Source organism: Rhinopithecus roxellana, chromosome 1 (genome assembly GCF_007565055.1).
Source record: "Rhinopithecus roxellana isolate Shanxi Qingling chromosome 1, ASM756505v1, whole genome shotgun sequence".
Classification (NCBI taxonomy): domain Eukaryota; kingdom Metazoa; phylum Chordata; class Mammalia; order Primates; family Cercopithecidae; genus Rhinopithecus; species Rhinopithecus roxellana.
In genome coordinates, this window is record NC_044549.1 from 50,681,940 (window position 1) to 50,694,762 (window position 12,823).

General features: G+C 40.9%; 1 protein-coding gene across 4 annotated transcripts in view; it reads right to left on the reverse strand.

The window, feature by feature from the left end:
• TMCC1 (transmembrane and coiled-coil domain family 1) overlaps positions 1-12,823 on the reverse strand; it is a 249,393-nt gene that overhangs the window by 224,335 nt on the left and 12,235 nt on the right. For 2 of the 4 annotated variants that reach the window (XM_030931823.1, XM_030932696.1), the window contains exon 2: positions 12,291-12,541. The exons of 1 other annotated variant lie outside the window; for it this stretch is intronic. The gene's annotated coding sequence lies outside the window, so the exon portion shown is untranslated. Of the gene's footprint in view, positions 1-12,290; positions 12,545-12,823 lie in introns of all 4 variants that reach the window. One more of the 4 variants, XM_030932224.1, reaches the window with a different exon arrangement.

The following is a 12,823-nucleotide window of genomic DNA, read 5'->3' on the forward strand; positions in this document are numbered from 1 at the left end:
ACCATCATGCCCAGCTAATTTTTGTATTTTTAGTAGCGACGGGGTTTCACCACGTTGGCCAGGCTGGTCCTTGGACTCCTGACCTCAAGTGATCCACCCACCTTGGCCTCCCAAAGTGCTAGGATTACAAGCGTGAGCTACCACACCCAGCCTAGCTGTTCCAATGGAACCTTTCATCACAGGATCTCAAAACAAATGTTTTTTTTTTGTTTTTTTTTTTGTTGTTGTTTGTTTTTTTTTTTGAGACGGAGTCTTGCTCTGTCGCCCAGGCTGGAGTGCAGTGGCCGGATCTCAGCTCACTGCAAGCTTCGCCTCCCGGGTTCATACCATTCTCCTGCCTCAGCCTCCCGAGTAGCTGGGACTACAGACACCCGCCACCTCGCCCGGCTAGTTTTTTTGTATTTTTTTAGTAGAGACGGGGTTTCACCGTGTTAGCCAGGATGGTCTCAATCTCCTGACCTCGTGATCCACCCGTCTCAGCCTCCCAAAGTGCTGGGACTACAGGCTTGAGCCACTGTGCCCGGCCAAAACAAATGTTACTGACATTACCAACAATCAAATTGGTGACACTATGGCTACAGAAAGAAATATATCAATGACCTAAAGAATTCAATACTGATATTCTGAAACCCAGCCCTCTGTTCTAAAAACAAAATCTAGTTTTATGTATAGTAGAGTGGTATAAGAAACACACATATTTGGTTTTTGTCCTTGATTCCTGGCAGAGCTCCTAAAACCCTTAGGTTTTCCTCAGTAACAGAAGTGCTTTTTGTTATTCATAATGTGTTCCTTTCAACTACACCTGAGTTTATGCTAATTAGGTGACTCTTGGTGGGCCTCTAGATAGCTTCAGGATAGGGCTGGTTGCCAGGGGAACCAACCAAGTGATTAGAGTATTAGAACTTTTAGTCCTCCACTCTTCAACCCTTGGGGAAGAGAGAGGAACTGGGGACTGACTAAATGATGGGATTTGGAAAGATTCTCTGGTAGTGAATACATAGAGGTGCTGGGAGGGTGTTGCGCCCAGAGAGGACACAAAAGCCTCACACCCTCCCCAACAGTGTGCCCTATGTATTTATATCATTTCACTGTTCCTGAGTTGTACCCTTTATAATAAACTGGTAAACGTAAGTAAAGTGTTTTCCTGAGTTCTATGAGTCTTTCCAGTGAATTAACGAACCTGATGAACGGGTCACGGGAACCCCTGAATTTGCAGCCAAGCCAGACAGAAGTGTGGGTGGCCCAAGACTTGTGACTAGCGTCCCAAGTAGCAGCAGTCTTTTGGAACTGAGCCCTTTAACTTGAGATCTGACACTAACTCCAGGTAGATAGTATCAGAACTGAATGGAATTGTTGAACACTCAGCATCAGAGAACTGAAGAATTGGTGAATTAGGTGTGGTATGGAAAAACCTCCATAGGTAGTAATTCTTGGGATATATTTGTAAAGGTTGATGATACAAATGGATTTGTTGATAGAACCTCCCAACTTACCTTGCACATGTACAAATAGAAAACCCAAAAATGTAAGAAATCCTGTCAAGAATAGTTGCTACTAAAAATAACTGGCATTAATTTTATGCCATCTATATGCCAGGCATTAAGCTCAGCATAAATGATTTGCAGTGTACAAAACTCTGAGAGGCAGGTACTGTTCTCAACAGCAGAAGAGACAATTAAATCTCATAAATGTCCCAGTATACACAGCAAGTAGCAGAGTTAGGAACTAAAGCTAGTTTTAACACACAAATCCCTGCCAACTTCTACATTACAGCAACCTTTACTTTTTATCATGTAGTGTAAAACTATAAACTTTAACAATCCTTGAAGACGGCATCCTCAAAATATGTTCTTTAAAGACTAGTCTTGAAAAATTCTCTCAAATAATAAAAATAAAATAAAGATAAATCACATGTACTTATCTAGTATTCTACTTGTCTACTTTACACTTTTTTTTTAAGAACTGCCTTTTTTAGCATTATACTCTTGCTGACTGACAAACATTTCATTTTTTTCTCCTCCAGTTAATAAGAAACTAAAGTCATCAAGACACTACTTTCTCTTCAGTACCACTATCAGCAATGAGGAAAGAGGTCACTAGAAATCAGAAAATCTTACAACTTCTCAATATATTTGGATAGCTACATTTCCAAGTATTATCTTTAGTGGCAAAATCCTAATTCTTCAATTGTTTTTCATTAGATTTGGCGGCTAATGAGGCTGGGCGTGGTGGCTCATGCCAGTAATCCCAGAACTGTGGGAGGCAAAGGCAGGCGGATCATGAGGTCAGGAGATTGAGACCATGCTGGCTAACACGGTGAAACCCAGTCTCCACTAAAAATACAAAAAATTAGCCAGGCGTGGTGGCGGGCGCCTGTAGTCCCAGCTACTCAGGAGGCTGAGGCAGAAGAATGGCGTGAACCCAGGAGGCGGAGGTTGCAGTGAGCCCAGATTGTGCCACGGCACTCCGGGGGGAGGGCGATAGAGTGAGACTCCATCTCAAAAAAAAAAAGTTATGGTGGCTAAAGCTGTCACTATTCTGGTCTCATTCACCTAGAAAATTTAGATTATCCGTGTTCTATTAAAACATAACATCCAAGAATGGATACAACATAGATATAATCTGACAGTCCAAGAACAAAAGGACTATTACTTCTTTTAATCTAGCATTGTACATCTGTAAGTGTTCACCAATGTTAGCTTTTTTTTAACAGCCAAATCATACAACTTACCTTAGATTATGGGACTTGTCAAATGAAAACAAAACTTTTGAGCCAGATAATTTCTGTTTAAGAGTAGGATCTTGCTTGGGTGCGGTGGCTCACATCCCTAATCCCAGCACTTTGGAAGGCCGAAGCAGGTGGAGAGCCTGAGGTCAGGAGTTCGAGACCAGCCTGGCTAACACAGTGAAACCCCATCTCTACTAAAAATGCAAAACTTAGCCAGTTGTGGCAGCGTGTGCCGGTAATCCCAGCTACCTGGGAGGCTGAGGCAGAAGAACTGCTTGAACCCAGGAGATGGAGGTTGCAGTGAGCAGAGATCATGGCCACTGCACTCTAGCCTGGGCCTAGGCAACAAAGCAAGACACCATCTCAAAAAAAAAAAAAAAAAGAATAGGATCTTACATTTCTATTACACCCACCTTGACACTTTCATACCTCATACGTACTTAAATCATCTTGATTTTCTTTGATGCAACATACTAGATAAACCTCCCAGTTTTAGTATCATTTATAAATTTTTTGATAAGCATGTTTATACCATTATTCAAGATCTCGATTCATACAACTTAGCAACAGAATTTACAATCTGTAAATTGTAAGCTCAATATAAGCAAACCAAGTCAAATGACTAACAAACTGGGAAAATAAATTTGCAACACATATTACAATAAGCTAATTCCATTACATAAACGGCTCCTACAAATTCATAAGAAAAAAAAACCATTAGGATATTGTTAAACAGGAATTAAAATTTTTAAAAAGAAAAAAGAAAAAAATGCGTAATCAATGAAAAAAGAATCAAAGTCTAACACGGACAGCCAGTTCACAAAAAAAGATAATATGATTTTCATATAGATGAAAAGTTCTTCAACCTCATGCATGAGAGTAACGCAAATGAATCTATGATGTGATACCATTTTTTTTACCTATCAGATTGGCAAAGACCAAAATGTTTGACAACACATCTAATTTGTAAAGATAATGGAGAAACAAGCACTCTCATAGATGGACTGTAAAATAATTCCAACTAAGGTCTTTAGAGAAAATTTTGAAAATATCTGTTAAAAATTTAATTACATCTATCTTTTCTTCTAAGCACCAGTATTCACTGCAGCATTATTTGTAACATCAAAAGTGCTAGCCACAATTGTTAATCCAACAGCCATTTCTCCCTTCTTCCTCATTAACCAGAATTCACATTTTGTTCAAGATAGTAATGACTGGTTTCAGGCAATATGGCTACCATATTTTCTTTCCCAGACACACTTGGAGTAAGGGGCAGCAATATAACTCCCAGTGAAATTTAAGGAGACATTACACAGGAAACTGCATTCAACAGCACGGTCTGCTGACCCCACAGCACCAGCATTACATGGCAGCTTAATAGATACACAAATTCTCAGGCCCTACTCCAAACCTATGGATTTCAGAATCTCCGGAAGTAGATCCCACAAATAGGCAATATGAATAGTATTTTAACAAGCTCCCCAAGTAATATGTACACTAAAGTTCACAAAGCACTGTTTAGGAGACTTCTGGGAATTGTTTTTCTTCCCACGTAAAATGACAGCACCTTCCCAGTAAAAAAACATTATGCCCTCCATATCCTGTTTTTGAATGCAGTTGGTTGTGCTGCTTGGAGCTGAGGCAGCCATGATACAACCACAAGGTGACACAGGGAGGCTGAAAAGCCAACATAATGAGGAAAACAAAGGTGAGGGGAAAAAATGTGGGTCCTAAATATTGCTGAGCTACCAAACTAGTGCTGAATTACCTATCTCCTTGCTTCTGTTTATATAAGACAATTAAATATTTTTACAGCTTAAGTCACTATTAGATTTCCTGGGGTTTTTTAAATTATTATTTCCATTATTTACAACTGAGTGTATCCTAATGATATATATTTTGTCAATGCATGGAATTTTTTTTTTTTTTGAGATCCGGAGTCTTGCTCTGTTGCCCAGGTAGGAGTGCAGTGGCACAATCTCGGCTCACTGCAATCTCCACTTTCCAGGTTCAAGCCTCCCGAGCAGCTAGGATTATAGGCACCCACCACCACACTCAGCTAATTTTTGTATTTTTAGTAGAGATGGGGTTTCGCCATGTTGGCCAGGTTGGTCTCAAACTCCTGATCTCAGGTGATCCGTCCATCTCGGCCTCCCAAAGTGCTGGAATAACAGGCATGAGCCACCGCACACAGCCTATCCTTGGAAATTAATGGAGCTTTAATTCTAGTGGAAAATTACACAGCAGATTGGGGACAAGACTAGTTAGTGGTCTCAAGACTAACACTGGTTGTCTTAACACAGTGTGGGCATATGGAAAACCCAAAAGAAAAAAAACCCACAGTAACACTATGCAGCTGAAAAAAAAAAAAAAACTGACACAAGTTGGCCAGGTGTGGTGACTCACACCCATAATACAGGCACTTTGGGAGGTGGAAATGGGAGGATTGCTTAAGGCCAGGAGTTTGAGATCAACCTGGGCAACATAGCAAGACCCTGTCTCTATGAAAATTTTTTTAAATTACCCAGGCATGGTGGTACACGCCTGTAGTCCCAGCTACTCAGGAGGCTAAGGCAAGAGGATCCCTTGAGCCCAGGAGGTCGAGGCTGCAGTTAGCTATGATCACACGCACCACTACACTCCAGCATAGGTGACAGAGTGACACCATGTCTCTAAAAAATAATAATAAAAAGTAAGTTTAAAAATACTGTGTTTTAATTACATATGCTGTAAGTAGCACAGGATTAATCCCTGGTCCAAAACGCTAGGAACCAGAAGTGTTTTGGATTTCAGATTTTTTCACATTTTGAAATATTTGGATTATACATACCAGGCAAGCATCCCAAATCCAAGCAGCATTTCTTTGAGTGTTATGTTGGTACCCAGAAGATTTCAGATTTTGAATTTTCAAATTTGGGATGCTTAGGTTATATTTTATGAGAAAAAAAAAAAAGGAAGATATAGAACTGTTTGAACAGTAGACCTCTATTTGAGTTTTTTAAAGGTAATATAAATATGTATGTACATATATACACACATATGTACATAAACTATCTGGAAGGAGACACAAAAAGAGGTAAAAATGCTTGTTACTAAGGAGGAGAAGTAAGGATCAGGAATCAGGGATTAAAGTGAGACTTTCATTTCTATGGTTTCAAGATCTGTATATTCCTATTCAAAATGAGTTTGAAATAAAAACGTTAAAAACTTCTTTTAGACTCATATTACACATAAGAGAATTCTCAAAGTGGCTCAAAGCTATTATTTCTACAAAGTACCTAAAAATTATTGTTTGCCTACCAACACCTGGCATAATGCCTTGCCTATAATAGATTCTCAAATGTCTTCTGACTCAATTTACCATGGAATCAATTCCACAAGCTGCCACTTACGGCATCTAAGAATCTAAAAAATAGAGGCTAGAACTGAGCGCAGGGGTTCACACCTGTAATCCCAGCACTTTGAGAGGCTGAGGTGGGAGGACTGCTTAAGCCCAGGAGTTCAAGACCAGCATTGTCAACACAGTAACACCCTATCTCTACAAAAAACAAAATGAATAAAGCGTATAGGTAGGTGCAGTGACCCATGTCCATAATCCCAACACTTTGCAAGGCTGAGGTGGAAGGACTGCGTAAGACTAGGAGTTCAAGACCAGCCTGGGCAACATAGCAAGACCCCATCTCTATAAAAAATACAAAAATTAGCTAGGTATGGTGGCACATACCTGTAGTCCTCACTACTTGGGAGGGTGAGGTGGGAGGATCGCTTGAGCCCAGCAGTTTGAAGTTGCAGTGAGCTATGATTGCACCACTGCACTCCAGCTGAGCAACAGAGCAAGACCCTATCTCTAAAAAAATAAAATAAAATAAATAAAAAGTAGAAAATAAATTTCATATATTTGAAGCTTTCTCTTCATAATCAAAGTCTGTCAGATAATTGCTTAACTCTGTTTTCCTTACTCTCCACAATATTTGAGTACTGTTTTAAGTTATCAGAAAGGAAAATCAGCTCATAACAACCTTCTTTGGGTTTTCCATAAGCCCACACTGCATTAAGATGACCAATACTAGAAGCAGGCATGGTGGCACATCTGTAGTCGCAGCTACTCAGGATCCAAGGTAGGCGGATCACTTGAGCCCAGTAGTTCATCTAGCCTGAGCAATACAGCAAGATTCCACTGCTATTTAAAAAAAAAAAAAAAGATTGGCCAGGTGCGGTGGCTCACATCTGTAATCCCAGCGCTGTGGGAGGCTGAGGCGGGTGATTGCCTGAGGTCAGGAGTTCAAGACCAGCCTGGCCAACATGGTGAAACCCTGTCTCTACTAAAAATACGTTAAAAAATTAGCTGGGTGAGGTAGCCGGCGCCTGTAATCCCAGCTACTCGGGAGGCTAAGGCAGGAGAATTGCTTGAACCCTGGAGGCAGAGGTTGCAGTGAGCCAAGACCTTGCCACTGCACTTCAGCCTGGGGTACAGAGCAGGACTCTGTCTCAAAAAAAAAAAAAAAAAAAACCACAAACACACACAAAAAAAGATTACCTATACCAGTGTGAGACCACTAACAAGTCTTGGCCCCAATCTGTTACTTCATTTCCACTAAAACATAAACTCCATTAGGGTAGAAACTTTCATTCCACTGTATCTCCAACACCTACAACAGGGCCAACAAATATGAAAGTACTCAATAAATATTTTTTTAAATAAATAAATGAAGAAAAACAGGTCTTCCATAAGCCAAGAATAAGTTACATCTAACCACACCCATCCACTTTGGTTATTTACAGAAGCTCATCTGGCTGAGTATGCTACACAGTCTGGATACTTTTACTAAAGAGAAATAAATAGGGCTGGTGCCATGGCTCACGCCTGTAATCCCAACACTCTGGGAGGCCGGGGCAGGCGGATCATCTGAGGTTGGGAGTTCAAAACCAGCCTGACCAACATGGAGAAACCCCGTCTCTATTAAAAATACAAAAAATTAGCCGGGTGTGATGGCACATGCCTGTAATCCCAGCTACTCGGGAGGCTGAGGCAGGAGAATCGCTTGAACCCGGGAGGAGGGATTGTGGTGAGCCGAGATCATGCCATTGCACTCCAGCCGGGGGGACAAGAACAAGACTCCATCTCAAAAAAAACAAAAAAAAGTTTAAAATATCATTGGTCCTTAAAGTTATACATTCTTTTGATAATTGCTATGTTGAACACAACCTGCTAACTGCTTTACAATGACTTAAGTAAGCACTAATGATTTGAACCCAGGTTTAACGCCTGGCTCACAAAAAAAAAAAAAAAAAAAAAAAAAAAAAAAAAGAATAAATAGAAATGTGAAGAGGTCCTCACAAGCCCCACTGACAGAACAAAGACTATATTTGAACAAAGACTATATTTAAAGTGTCTTTCAGCCCTATAACCTAAGAAAGAAGAGTAGCTGAGAGCCAATTAGCTCCTAGCCAATCCTTACATTTTTTCTTTTTCATAATAATTGCTGAGGACAATTTTAAAATCCTGAAGACATGAATCAAAAATTAAGGAGCCAGGTTCAGTGGCTCATGCCTATAATCTCAGTATTTTAGAAGGCTAAGGCAGGAGGATTGCTTGAAGCCAAGAGTTTAAGACCAGCCTGGGCAACATATGGAGACCTCATCTCTACAGAAAAATAAATAAATAAAATTTCAGGCCAGGCGTGGTGGCTCAAGCCTGTAATCCCAGCACTTTGGGAGGCCGAGACGGGCGGATCATGAGTCAGGAGATCGAGACCATCCTGGCTAACACGGCGAAACCCCGTCTCTACTAAAAAAATACAAAAATCTAGCCAGGCGAGGTGGCGGGCACCTGTAGTCCCAGCTACTCCGGAGGCTGAGGCAGGAGAATGGCGGGAACCTGGGAGGCGGAGCTTGCAGTGAGCTGAGATCTAGCCACTGCACTCCAGCCCCGGCGATAGAGCAAGACTCCGTCTCAAAAAAAAAAAAAAAAAAATTCTTTTTCAAAAAAAAAAACCCTAAAGGGCCGGGTGCTGTGGCTCCCATCTGTAATCCCAGCACTTTAGGAGGCCGAAGTGGGCAGATCATGAGGTCAGGAGATCGAGACCATCCTGGCTAACATGGTGAAACCCCGTCTCTACAAAAATACAAAAAAAAATTAGTCAAGCATGGTGGCAGGTGCCTGTAGTCCCAGCTACTCGGAGGCTGAGGCAGGAGAAAGGCATGAACCTGGGAGGCGGAGCTTGCAGTGAGCCGAGATCATGCTACTGCACTCCAGCCTGGGCAACAGAGCAAGACTCCATCTCAAAAAAAATAAATAAACCCTGAAGATCTCCTCAAAGTAAATTTTCCAATATTACTTCAAATGAATAATTAATCAAGACAGAAATATCTTAAATCTTCTCCTGCCAAGAACATCTACCCAGAGTTACAGATTTTTAACAGAGTACCCAGTCTCACCAGGGTTTAGGAAATGTTTTGCTTTGGAAAGACAACATCTCCAATCAGACTTTAACCTCCAACTGCTCCATTAAAACTACTCTTTATCAAGGTTACCAATAACTGACACATTGTTAAATAGTTAATTCTCAGCCCTCATCTCAATTATAGTATTTGACACAGTTGATCACTCCCTATTCCTTGAAACACTTTCCTCATTAGAATCCAGGATACCCTCTAACCTAGTTTTCATTTTACCTCTCAGGCTACTGCTACTAAGTCTTCTTTGATGTTTCCTTCTCATCTTCCCGACCTCTAAACTCTGGAAATTAAGTTCTTCAAATGCTTCTTACTTCCATCTCTACTCACTTAATTGGAGATCTCATCCAGCTTTCTGGATTTAAATATAATCTATTTTAACAATACCCAGAGGTATATGTCCAGCAGATCCTTCTCTCTTGAATTCCAGATTCATAAACCCAACTGTTTACTCAACATCTCTAAGTCTTTTTTTTTTTTTTTTTTTTTGAGACAGTCTCACTCTGTGACCCAGGCTGAAGTGCAGTGGCACAATCTCGGCTCATTGCAACCTCCGTCTCCCAGGTTCAAGCGATTCTCCTGCCTCAGCCTCCTGAGTGGCTGGGAATACTACAGGCGTGTGCCACCACGCCCAGCTAATTTTTTGTATTTTTAACAGAAATGGGATTTCACTGTGTTAGCCAGGGTGGTCTTGATCTCCTGATCTCATGATCCGCCCGCCTTGGCCTCCCAAAGTGCTGGGATTATAGGGGTGGGCCACCACGCTCAGTCTTTTTTTTCTTTTGAGACAGAGTTTCACTCTTTTAGCCCAGGCTGGAGTGCCATGGCACAATCTCGGCTCACTGCAACCTCCACCTCCCAGGTTCAAGTGATTCTCCTGCCTCAGCCTCCCAAGTAGCTGGGATCACAGGCGCCTGCCACCATGCCCGGGTAATTTTTGTACTCTTTTTTTTTTAGTAGAGATGGGGTTTCACCACATTGGCCAGGCTGGTCTTGAACTCCTGATCTCAGGTGATCTGCCCGCCTCCCAAAGCACTGGGATTACAGGTGTGAGCCACTGCGCCCAGCTAACATCTCTAAGTCTTAATAGGCATCTTTAATTTATGTCTAAAACTGAGTTTCTGTTACTTCTGTAAACTTGTTCCTCTTTCAGTCTTCTCCATCTCAATAAATGACAACTGCATCCTTCCAGAAACTCAATACAAAAATCTTAACTCTTTCCTTTCTTTCATAGCACATATCCCATCTATCAGCAAAACCTGCTAACTCTACTTGAAAAATATATCCAGAATTAGATTATGTGTAACCACAGTCACTGCTACCCTCTAGCACAAACCACATTTTCTCTCACCTTGATTACAGTAATAGGCTCCAAACTAGTATTTCTGCTTTTGTCCTTGCCCGATCTACCACTATCTACTCAGCAGCCAGAGAAATGAAAATGTCAAAATATAAATCAGATCATGTCACCCTGGCCAAACACTCCAGAGACTTCCTATTTTGCTCAGTGTAAACACTAAAGGCCGACAAAGACCACCAGCAGCAGCCGCACCTGGGAGCTTATTAGAAATAGGCCCTACCCCAGACCTACAAAATTAAGAGTCTAAATTTTAATAGGAACCCCCAAGGTAATTCATGTGCACATTGAAGTTTGAAAAGCACTTCCATAAAGCACCACAAAATAAGGACCCACCCTCACCATTCCTCAGGCAAGCTTCTGTCTCAGGACATGTACGCTGTGATTCACTATGCTTAGAATGCTCTTCTCATACATATGCATGGCTCACTCCTTCACCTCTTTTAAGCCCTTACTCAAATGTCATCTTCTGTGTGAAGCCATCTGTGAACACTCAACCCCTTCCCCTCAATACACTCTATTCCTGCTTTCCTTTTACTTTTCTCTTTAGAATTTGTCATCACAAACTTAAAAATGGCATTTATGCATTATTTATTTATTTCAGGCCAGGCATGGTGGTTCACGCCTGTAATCCCTGCATTTTGGGAGGCCGAGGTGGAAGGATCACTTGAGCCCAAGAGTTCGAGACCAGCATGGGAAACATAGTGAGACCCCCATCTCTACAAAAAATAAAAACATTAGCTGATCACAGTGGCATACGCCTGCAGTCCCAGCTACTTGAGACACTGATGTGGGGGACTGTTTGTACCCAGGAATGTGAGATTGCTGTGAGCTACGACTGCAACCTTGTACTTCAGTCTGAGCAAAAGAGCAAGATGTTGGCTCAAAAAAAAAAATTTTTTTTCAGAAAGAAAAATTGAGTCTTTGAGTGAAAACAACAGATATACCTGTAACTGTCTACAATGCAATAACAATCCTTGACATTGATAAAAATCTTTCACTCAAATTTTCTCATCTGATTCTCAATACCATGAGCTGTTTAAAGCAAGTAATGATAAGCCCGTTTTAAAGGTGAGAAAATAAACATACTTTAACTCTCAAAGCATGGAGGTAATAATGTCAAACCTGGGACTGAAGTCTCAATTTTTAGTTCCAAACTCTACAATTTCACACCTCCTCTTGCAAATGAAACTGAACCAGACTATGAAATCATATAGCCAAAATGTTATGCTAAGGGTACTAAGCTTTCCTAAACCATCCAGTGTCTATGCAGAATGAGAACAAATTCAGTTCACCCAAGTCACAATTTCAATTTGAGAAATAAGAATGTAAGCTACAGCTGGGCACAGTGGCTCACACCTATAATCCCAGCACTTTGGGAAGCTAGGGTGGGGGAATCACTTGAGCCCAGAGTTTCAGACCAGCCTGGGCAATACAGCAAGACGCTGTCTCTATTATAAAAATAAAAAATTTAATTAAAAAAATTCAAGCTGCTCCCCATTACTTGTAATTCTAATCCCATGTCTTAATAACATTCAGGAAGAATGCAGGAAATGAGCTGTTTCATTATATACATTAAGAAAATTCTTGTTGAGCTACAGTTGCCAGGAAAAAAGAGAAAATGGGAGAAAGGAAGATGGAACGAGTAAACGAATGAGAACTGAGTTCTAGAAAGAAACGTATAATTATTTTATACTGTTCTGAGTGCCCGGGTTATGTGATTTTGCAGTAGAAGAGAAAAAGACATACCTCCTCAAAATCCCAGCAACAGCTTCCCTTTCTTTGCATAGGTGAGGATGAACAGTTGTAATCCAAAAGGTTTTCCAAAAAGTTATTTTTAAAAAAGACATAGAAACAGAAGATCCATATGAAAAAGAGATCCAATCTGGGAGGATGGACAGTGTGTCTTCTAAATCTTGTGACCAAGGGCAACTGCTCACCGAGCGTCAGCATCTGAAGAAAGTGCTAACTGTGGATGTGTCTTCTCCAGAGATTAATACCTGCTGGGACAGAAGAGCAAGAAAAGGAGAAAGAACTACTGAATGCAAATGACTGTCTGACAAACAATGACAGGCTGAGCATCCCAACTTTGAAAGGCCAAAACCCAAAATGCACCAAAATCTGAAAACTTTTTGAGTTCCAACATAATGCTCAAAAGAAACACTCATTGGAGCATTTCAGAGTTCAGACTTTCCAACTAGGGATGCTCAACTGATAAGTATAACACAAATATTCCAAAATCGGAAATACTTCTGGTCTGAAGTATATCAGTTCTCAGGCTG